At 50.5% G+C, this 10,530-nt stretch overlaps 1 long non-coding RNA gene across 3 annotated transcripts; it reads left to right on the top strand.

Annotated features, from left to right (window-relative positions):
- The first annotated feature begins 7,466 nt into the window (after positions 1 to 7,466).
- LOC115286556 lies at positions 7,467 to 9,034 on the top strand. Of its 3 annotated transcripts, none has more exons than XR_003906125.1 (3): positions 7,467 to 7,503; positions 7,735 to 7,946; positions 8,721 to 9,034. It is a non-coding gene; the product is annotated as an uncharacterized LOC115286556 (long non-coding RNA). The 3 variants fall into 3 exon arrangements; XR_003906126.1 differs by lacking the exon at positions 7,467 to 7,503 and adding an exon at positions 7,519 to 7,597; XR_003906124.1 differs by lacking the exon at positions 7,467 to 7,503 and having other exon boundaries at positions 7,518 to 7,946.
- The last annotated feature ends 1,496 nt before the right edge of the window (positions 9,035 to 10,530 follow it).

The raw sequence follows: 10,530 nt of genomic DNA, 5'->3' as shown, positions 1-10,530 counted from the left end.
TTTCCTGGCATCTGGTGGGTGGAAGCCTGAGGCCACACATGCTGTCATGCACAGATCTCCCTCAACAAAGAATCATGTGGTCCCAAATGCCAACAGTACCGAGGTTGAGAGAAATCTCGAGTTAGATGGATTCCAGTCTGGCTAAGAAAAAACATGCTGCTTTTTGTCCCTTTAGAGAAGGGTCAGCGGGCAGAAGAAGGACCTGGAAGGCAGGGCAGGGGAAGGAAAACTTTGCATCCTTCCATCCCATTCTTGGTTTGCAGGATGATCAGGGACCCCCTGGGAGCAGTGTAGCCATGGGAACGTCCTGCACTTGTGGTCTGAGAGCCACAGGCGGCTGTTGGGTACTTGAAATGTGCCTACTGAGTAAGACTGAGGGCTGAATTTTTTTTACTTTATTTATTTTCAATTAAAATTAAACAGCCACAGATGGCTTAAGCTTCTCTGCTAAAGAAAAGCGCTGCTCTCTGGGGTGTCACACCTGCTGGGGACACTCCACAGTGATAATGAGGTGCTAACTGTGGGGAGAAGCCCAGTCCCCCTGTGTGAGGGGTTCATACTGGGGGAGGACAATGCAGACTACTGTCCTCACTGCATGGATGGGGCCCTGCCCCCTTGCAGAGGTGCCACTGGGTGGCACAGAGGGAGGCACCCTGCGCCCACACAGACTGGAAGCCAGCCGCTCTGTCTGCAGAGTTTGGACCCGACTCTGTCCCCAGGAGCCTTCGGGACCTTTCGGTGGCCTTCACTGCTGGGCCAGGCATGGAACAGTCTACTGGGGTAGGGGGAGGATCACGTCTGGCCAGATGCAGAGAGGGCTGAAGCCCACAAGCTTCCCCAAACCGGGGCCCTGTCAGGAGGCCCACGCAGCCTCCACTGTTTCTGTCACCACCACCCCCGCCCCCCAGGAGAGGCCAGCACAACCTCCCCAAGCGCTGGAGGACACAGAGATGAACTTCTGGCCCCACCAAGCGGAGGAAGGCAGACCAGGAGCACAGACACATCAACGACCGTGTGAGGCCCTCTCAGGCTCCATCCACAGCAAAGATTTCTAGAAGATTAATTTCCGTTAGAGACAGCCTTTATTCTTACCATAACATATGAACTTTGTAATAAAATATTAATGCTGATCACGGGCTAAGGGTTAAATCCCTGGGCAAAACTTTGATTCTGAGAGAAGAGATGGGTGGTCAGCTCAGTCTGTTTCTATTACTGTTCATCATCATAATTTTGGTTTTGTTTTCTTTTGTTTTATTTTGCATAGGCTCCATGCCTGATGTGGGGCTTGAACTTATGACCCCGAGATCAAGGGTTGCACATGTTGCTGACTGAGCCAGCCAGGCGCCCCCATAATTGTAATTTTAAAATGCCAGATAAAATTTATTGAAATCTATATGTATCTGCACAGTTAATTAACTTCCTTACTTCCTAAGACTTAAGGAACTAAGACCACCTTCTCCCAGTCACTGACCTTGATCACCACCCCACATTCTGAGCTCCTCCTCCCCTGCTCCATTGTCCCTGGGGCACTTCTCTGAAACTGACTTATTTATTTGGTTGAATTCAGTCATCGGCCTTACCCCATGAGAAGATACGCTTCAAGAAGGCAGGGTCCCCTCCTGCACCCCAAGTGATAAACAGTCCTATCTGCCCAGCGGATGACGCAGGTCAGGCACTGTCAGGTGCTATAAGTGGGCTGGTGCTTGTCACCCCATGGCTTTTGTCACATTAGGAGGAGGAGCAAAGGGAGGGAGGCCCAGGGTGTCACTGACTTGCTGGGGACGACCAGGCTAGTGTGTGGCTGGGCAGGGAGAGAAATCCCTGTGTCTGCTCCCCTCTCCTGCTTCCCAGCTCTGCCCTAAGGTGACAGAACTGTCACTATGACCCATGTCTGAACCATGGATCTGGCAACCCCATGCCTCCTGGAGAGATTTTGAACCTTCTGGAAAGGACTGGGCTCCTTTCCCTGACATGACAGAGAGGCCAAGTTAAGAGATGCTTAAAGCTAAGCTTCTAGAAGCCACTGACCAGTCACATCTCTAAAACAAGAACAGTAACCGATGGGAAAAGAAGATTTTGATTACAGAACTTTGCATTTACTAACAGCCTTCCCCGGAAATCTGTGAAGCTGGGTTGAGTCTAACTTTGTTTTCAAGCACTAGCTCTGACAGCACTTCCAGAAAAGAATTCTAGAATGGTTTTTGGTAATCCAATCTGGTGTCACCCTCAGAAAACTTTGCTTCTTCTGTATCTCTGCAGAAAGGGAGGCCGGAGGGGGAGTCCAGGACAGCTGGGCAAGGAGAGGGAAGAGTATGCTATCTGCTCACCTATTTCAAGGGACACCCATTCCCAACGTGCTCTAAATGCAACTGGCCCAGTGAACTATAGCTGCAGAGCAACAGGAACGTGGAAACTTGGTGGCTTGGGACACTGGCGTCTCATACTCATGGACGCTGTGGGTCAGGAGCTCAGACAGGGCCCCAGCAGAGGGTGGGCCGTCTCTGCCTAGTGCTGTCTGGGCCTCACTCATGGCCAGGACTTGCACGGGTGCTGCAGACCAGAGCATCTGCACATGGGTGCTCCGTGACCTGGAAGCTTCCTCACGTCATGGCAGCCATGGGGACTGTTCAGACTTCTTCCTCAGAAGCTCAGGCTTCCAAACACAGGTGGCGCAGCAAACAAGGCAGAAGCCAAATGGACTTCTCTGAGCTCGGTTTGGAAGTTACTGTGTCACTTCTGTCACTGTTTTGGTGACTGGCTAGTTACAAGTCCACTCAGAGTCAAGCTCAAGGGAGGGAGTATAGACCCCAACTCTCAAACAATCTGTAGCCACAAAAGAGAACAGAGTTCTTTTTAAAAATTTTTAAAAATGTTTATTTATTTTTGAGATTTTGAGAGAGAGAGAGAGAAAGACAGACAGACACAGAATTCAAAGTGGGCTCCAGGTTCCGAGATGTCAGCTCAGAGCCTGATGCGGGCCTTGAACCCACAAACCGTGAGATCATGACCTGAGCCAAAGTCGGCTGCTTAACCGACTGAGCCACCCAGGTGCCCCAGATATATTTTTAGATTAATTGTATTTATTATTTTATTGTTTATTCATAATGTCAATTTTAAATTTATTTATGTTGTTATTATTTTCAGAGAGGGAGCATGTGCATGCAGGTGTGAGTGCATGGGAGCAGGGGAGGGGCAGAAGGAGAGGGAGAGACTCTTAAGCAGGCTCCACACTCAGCATGGAACCCAACAAGGATCTCAATTTTACGACCGTGAGATCATGGCCTGAGTCAAAATCAAGAGTCGGACACTTAACCGTCTGAGCCAACCAGGCCCCCTTTTAATTTTTAAAAACTTGTGGTCAGATATACAGAACAAAAAATTTGTTATCTTCATTTCTAAGTGTGCAGGTCAGTGATACCAGGCACACTCACACTGCTTGTTCAAGCACCACTATCCTTCCCCAGAACTCTTTTCATCTTGCCAAATTGAACGTCCGTCCCCAATAAACACTAACTCCCCACTGCCCTCCTCCCCATGCCCACTGCAACTGTCATTCTACATTTCCTCCTTATGAATTTGACTGCTCAAGGTATCTCCTAAAGGTGGAATTATATAGCATTTGTCTTTTTATAATTGGCTTATTTCACTTAGCATAACGTTCTCAAGGTTCATTTGTGTTATAGCAGGTGTCAGAATTTCCTTCCTTTAAATAAATTTTTTTTAATGTTTATTGGTTTTTGAGAGAGAGAGAGACAGAGAGACAGAGTGTGAGTGGGGGAGGGGCAGAGAGCAAGGGAGACACAGGATTAAAAAGAGGCTCTAGACTCTCAGCTGTCAGCAATGAGCCCAACAGGGGGCTCGAACCCACAAACTGTGAGATCATGACCTGAGCAGAAGTCGGATGCTTAACCGACTGAGCCATCCAGAATTTCCTTCTTTTTTAAAGGCTGAATAATATTTTCTTGTAAGTACATGTTACATCCTTAATTTTGTTTATCCATTGATCTGTTGGTGAACAGGGGTTGCTTGCATGTTTTGGCTTCTGGAAATAATGTGGGTGCGCAAATCTCTCTCTGAGCACCTGCTTTTAATTTGGGGGACACATATCCAGAAGCAGAATTGGTGGATCATATAGAAATCCTATGTTTGACTTTTTGAGAAATCTCTATACCCTTTTGTATAAATCCTACCTACACCAGTTTAGTTTCATGCCAACTTCTTCACATCCTCGCCAATACTGGTATTTTCTGCTTTTTTGATAGTGGCCACCTTAATGGGCATGAGTGATTTAATAAATTTTATTTACATTTAATCCTGAGAAAACCTCTTCAGATAGAAACTATGGTTCTCATCCTCAGTCTTACAAAAAGGAAAACTAAGGCATGGAGAAGCCGGGAGGTGAGAGTGCCAGTCCGGCAGCCGGACTGGTTGCAGCTGAGTCCCTCAAAGTTCTTCAGTTCCCCTGGGAAGCCCCTCCCCTTCCTTGTCTCTCTTCCTATTTCAGCCACCTGTCACCCATCCTACAGTCTGACACAGAACCGAGGTACTAATCAGACTCAGTGATGCCCACCCCACCTTTACCAACCAAGGGAAGTAATGTAGTGTGTAGTCCAAAAGCATCAAGACTATGAATCAGGGCTTGTGGTCAGAGGCCTAAGTTTGAAACTCTGTGCATTTGCCCACGGGACTCAACCCCTCTGGACCTCAGTTTGCTCTTCCATAAAATGGGAGGATACAAGATAAGATCAGGAGGAGATGAAGTGTCCAAGTAAGATACACCATAAAACTTATTGTATTGTTAGTCTTGGTTGCTATTTTGTGGGTGCATTCCTCATAAGGGCCTTTCACTATCCCCTTCACTTCTGGAAGGTTTCTGTCACTGGGCTCTGGCTCTGTCCCCTGTGGCTTACGAAGGGGAAGGCCCTTGCCGCCTTCATTTTGTGCTTTTCGGACACAGTGCAATGTATACAGGAAGACTGCGTACTTTGTATGCCCGAGGCTGGCATTCGATTCTGGCCATGAGGCTAAACATTGCGTCCATGGCCCCTCGGTGTCCTTGGCTACAAAGCAGGGCTCAAAATGCCATTTCATGGGGCCTCTGTGTGTTAATGGCCTCCCGCTTGCCCTGGGCCGTCGCAGCGTCTGAACACTGAAGGCGCTCCGTAAAAGCGGGTTATTTCCCAAGGGCACTAAAAGGGCCAAGGGGTGCGAAGTCCCAGGAACTCAACCGGCAGCAAAGCTGGGCGGGATGGCGCTGCTCCTGTTGGAGTGGGATCCCGCCTGCGCGGCCGAGGTACTACTCCATTCTTGATTCTGCCCTGCCACCTCCTGGTGCATTTATGAGCTGCATTCTGGGAGGTAGGGGCCAAGTTCAAGGTCCTGCAGGAACAACTGAAAAGTGGGAATTAGGGGCTCTGGGCAGGCTCAGGGGGAGGAGCATGAAACTCTTGATCACTGGGTTATGAGTTCAAACACTGCTTTGGGTGAAGAGATCACATACATATGTACCTACATGCATAAAGTGGGAGTCAGAGTATCATTCTTAGTCGCCAGGCCCTCATCAACCACTTAATTCTTATTTCAATTTTTTTAATGCTTATTTATTTTTGAGAGAGAGAGAAAGAGAGGTAGAGAGAGAGAGAATGAGCACGCAGCGGTGGGGCAGAGAGAGGGAGACACAGAATCTGAAGCACGCTCCAGGCTCTGAGCTGTCAGCACAGAGCCTGATGTGGGGCTCAAACCCACGAACCATGAGATCATGATCTGAGCTGAAGTCAGGCGCCCAACCAACTGAGCCACCCAGGTGCCCCTAGTACTTCAGTTATGCCTTAGCACCTTTTCCCTTCCCCCCAAGTCCTAAGACTGTGCTCTAGCAGAATAAATGCACTGTGAGACTACGGCTATGCCAAAGCATGTTGAGGGGGTGCTTCCTCAGTGGGCTTTTGGTGCCCAGAGCCCAGGAGGAGGGAAGAGAGAAGGGAAGGAAGGGGCCAGTGGGTCTGGAGGAGGAGGGACAAGCTTGACCTGGGGGCTGTTTCCTTCCCGAGTGGGGAGACTTCTTGTCCCACTTAGGGGAGGGGACCAGCAGGTGGGGACTTTCTCCTTCATGTCACGGAAGCTCTGTTCACCCACCCAACTGTATCCTGGGCTCCGAAAGCCCCACAACAGAAGTTGAGGGGCTCAGACACCTGTGGAGAGGTGGGAATCTCTCCCCCCTTCACAGAGGCAGACAGACTCTGAGAAGGGCCAGCAGGGAAACAGCCCATCTGGTGCATCCTGGGGTCTGGGATGCTCAAGGCTAGTGCCCTGAGTATAATCACTCGGTTAGGATGGTGACTGCCAGATCAATGTGTTCTAATCCATTACCATCATTTCCATTTTTTAAACTCCCTTTTTAATGTTTATTTTTGAGAGACAGAGAGAGACAGAGATAGAGTATGAGCAGGGGAGGGGCAGGGAGAGAAGGAAACATAGAATCCAAGCAGGCTCCAGGCTCTGAGCTGTCAACACAGAACCCAATGCAGGACTCGAATTCATGAACAGTGAGATCATGACCTGAGCCGAAGTCAGACGTTTAACTGAGGTAGCCACTCAGGTGGCCCCATCATTTCCATTTTTGATTTTCAAATGGCCCCAACTGGTCGGTGGGAATGCTATACCCTTTTGACAAGACCCCAAGTAGCCTTTGGTAGCTCCTTTGTTTCTGGTACCGGAAGTCTCAGATTCAAGGTGCACCCTCTGTTCCCGACCTGGAAGCAGCCATTTCCCCAAGGAGGCCTGGTTCCGGTGGGAAATCCAAGATGGCGCCTGGTGTGCCCCGGGTTAAGAGGTCCCCAAGCCTCCAGCGGTGTGTCCAGCCTCCTTGGCTTGAGGCCTCTTTGCCTCTCAAGGGACCAGAGCTGTGAGGCTGGCGCACCAGCTGCCTCTCTGTTCCCCTGTGCTAAGAGTGTGGTCGAGCTCAGCCCAGCCCCCTGCCCCCCCCCCCGGCCTCCCGGCCCCCCAGCCTCGGCCTCTTGGCCCTCAGTTCCCAAGGTGTGATGGAGACACCTGTCCGCTGCTCCCAGACTGCAGCTCCCCGCCCCGCCCCCTAAAGCCGCTCACGGTTGACTCCTGGGAAGGGGGGAGCCGTCATCACCCAGCAATGCTTTCCAGAGAACCCCGTCCCCTCTGCCCGACCTCTACTTTCTCTAAATTGCTTCCGGATGCCTCCTTTGCAAGGCTCGGGCACCGCCCCCTTAACATGAGGTATCTCTGGTGGCCTCAGCCAATATGGGAACCAAGGTGGTTCCTCTTTCTTTTTTAAGTGTCTTTATCTTGAGAGAGCAAGAGAGAGCGCAAGCAAGGAGGGGCAGTGAGTGAGTGAGCAGGAGACTCCCCAGCAGGCTACTCCCGCTGTCAGCACAGAGCCCTACGCGGTCTTCTCTCCCCAACTGTGACATCACAACCTGAGCTGAAATCAAGGGTTGGATACTCAACAGACTGAGCCACGCAGGCGCCCCCTAGGTGCTTCCTCTTAAATAAGCTTCTCACTGATGAAGGCCAGGTTTTCCCTCCTCCTGGGCAGCCTTGAGCCTCTTCTCTTCTCAGCAGCCTGGGGGTGTGTGGGGGTGTTTGGCTGCGAAGTACTTTGCGCGGAGAAGTCACTAAGATGGTCTTAAAGGCCACATACACTGTGGAGGGTGGAGAAGGGACCTGGGTTAGGAGAGAAAGGGACGGAGGCAGCTGTGTTCTCAGGAGGAGAACCCGGAGCTCTGTGGCCACACGGTACCGCCAGCACCTGGTTTCTGAAGAGGAGGAGCAGGGTTCTGATGACCTCCGAGCAGTCAGCTTGTCTTTTCCGCACCGACACTGTGCCTGACTTCTCGATCTGGAAGCCTCTGATTGGCTGGGCTGGTTTGGATCACATGTCCTTGGTTGAACCAATCGCTGAACCATCGTCCAAGTAGGTGTGTAGGGCTCTGGTTGGCCAAGCCTGAGCCAAGGGCTTTTTTGGAGCCACCAGGACTGAGAAGGGGGAAGGGGCCAATGGGGAAGAAGGGGTGTGACTACCACAGGGAGTGGCGGTAATGGGGTAGGGGGGTGGGAAGCCTCACTTCCAGATCCCCACGAGACCAGCTTGGAATGCCGTCTGGGCTCTGACACGAGTAGACACACCCATCCCCCTTCTGTTGAACTCTGTCCGTATTTCACGCCATGTGGGATTTACAGTGGTTTGCGATTTTTGAAGAGGAACGGCGTTTTAAATGACTAGCAAACATGTTCTCTGGTGTCACTCCTGTCACAGAACTGCAGAGCAGGAGCAGCCAAGTGAGCAATTTGTGTTGGCAGCCATGGTTCCGTGCTCCCCAAACTCTTGGGCTGCAAAGTCATCTATGTGGAAAAGACCAGGAAATGCAAGACACCATGTGTTGACAGATTTTTTTAAAAACATCTTTTAGAATGTTTTATTTATATTTGAGAGAGAGAGAGAGAGGGCAAGCAGGGGAGGGGCAGAGAGAGAAGGAGACACAGAATCTGAAACAGGCTCCAGGCTCTGAGCTGTTAGCACAGAGCCTGATGTGGGGCTCGAGCTCACAAACCATGAGATCATGAGCTGAACTGAAGTCGGACACTCAACCAACTGAGCCACCCAGGCGCCCCTTATTGGCAGATTTTCTTGACTGTCTACACGTCCGGCTTCACACAGACCTTTGTTTCTGCTTTCTTTAATGTGCCACTAGGACCTCAATTATTTTCAACTGCCTGACATGCCTTCCACCTTGGGAACTAAAGGGGAAAGCCACTTTCTTCTCCCTGGGGTTGCTGAGATGCTGGCATGTCACTCTGAAGGTGCTGGGGAACATTTTCATCTTCTCATGAGAAGAGTATCTTAGACCAAACACAACTCAGAGAAAAGCAGAGGCAAGAGATGGAGCAAATCAAATCTGGCACCACTTACACACCTGGATCAAGCTATGCCTGAAGCTGATGGCTCTACCCGGAACTTTTCATTGATGTGAGTTGCACTACAAGCCCAAAGAGTCCTGAAAATTCAGACTTGTCCTTTTTTTTCTCTCTCTTAGTACAATCATAGATTTTAGCACTGGATAAGACCTTCAGTATTTGTTATGTTAGACGTTGACCAATGTGGACTATTCTATGTCAGGCCCTACACTGGACACCAGGATCCAGCAATGAATCAGTCACAGTTTATGCCCACAGGGAGCGACTGTCTCCCAGTCTGGTTAGTAGCTGATTCTACCCTGATTCTAAACCCTCAATTTTATTCATTCATTCGTTCATTCGTTTGTTTAAATATGGGGCTTGCACTCACAACTCTGAGGTTGAGAGTTGCATGCCCTACTGACTGAGCCAAGTCCCTAAATCCTCAATTTCAAAAAGTGGACTTAGAGCCTATGAAATTCCCACAAAGATTCCTACAATCTGCTTTCAAATGGACTTCCCTCTTTGTTGCATTGCCCCCAACCTATAGATCCCTTCATACCCCACCGCAGCTTGGGGAAAGGATAGAGGAAAGCACAAGAGACGGGTCACTGCCTGGCTGAGGTCTTGTGATCAGAAAAAACACAGCGGCCTACCGGCCATAGACCAACACTCCCACGGTGACGAGCCTCGCATCAGGTCATGTGACCGGACTATTGCGCGCTGGTGAAATCAGCTACGTAAACAATGAATCATTGTCCCCGGACAACGCAAACACCGCACAATTTAAACACGAGTGTTGAATTAGAAGTCCAGCTGGGGACGTGTGAAGGGAATGAGACAGAATTTCAGGGATGGAAGAGCAGGCAGGAGGGAGCCTTGTCTGCACTCTTTGCGGGCTAGGCTCCGAGGGGCAAAGGGGGTTGGATGGCCAGCTGTGTGCTTAGCAGCTATTAGGTGATTAGAACTGCCAGGATCCAAGTCTTTCAAGCCATAAACACACCAATTTCATATGGTTCACACCATTCCTGCTATAATCCTGCAAAACTGGGTAGTCTCATGAAAGCCTGTTCTGATAGTTCAGATATTCTGTGATCCTTCAACCACAAACTCGGAATCTGATGATGTCAAGGGGACATTTTGGTGGTCGTGCAGACTGGGTCCAGGTGAGACAAATCTGAGGATAAAACTGACCTCAGGAGTCTTGTTGTGCGTGTGTTTTGGTGTGTGTTGAATCGAGGGTCCCTCACTGGCCCTGCTTCCCTGAACAACCGGTCCAGGAGAAAAGGGGAGGAACCAGGGACAAGGGGCGGGGTTATCCCCACCACATTCCATTCAGGCACAGAACCGGATAGGCACAGAGTTGTTACAGGGATTCAGGGTTGGTGGTAGGGGGAAGGGGAGAAACAGGTGGGGATTAGAGGTGTTGTTAATACAGCCCCCCAAACGGGGGTGCCTGGGGGCTCTTGGTCTGTTTCAGCCCGAGAGGAATTGGAAGACTAAAGTGCCTGGGGAAGGGGTGGGGGGAGGGTGCGTGTTGGCAGGGGACGGGGTGAGGGGATCGCCTTGCTCTGGGTGCCCCGGACCCCTCTGCCCTGACAGGGGGGC

This window comes from Suricata suricatta, chromosome 3, assembly GCF_006229205.1.
Source record: "Suricata suricatta isolate VVHF042 chromosome 3, meerkat_22Aug2017_6uvM2_HiC, whole genome shotgun sequence".
Lineage (NCBI taxonomy): Eukaryota > Metazoa > Chordata > Mammalia > Carnivora > Herpestidae > Suricata > Suricata suricatta.
Note: the sequence above shows the minus strand (reverse complement) of the source record. Positions and strands in the feature narration are given on the sequence as shown.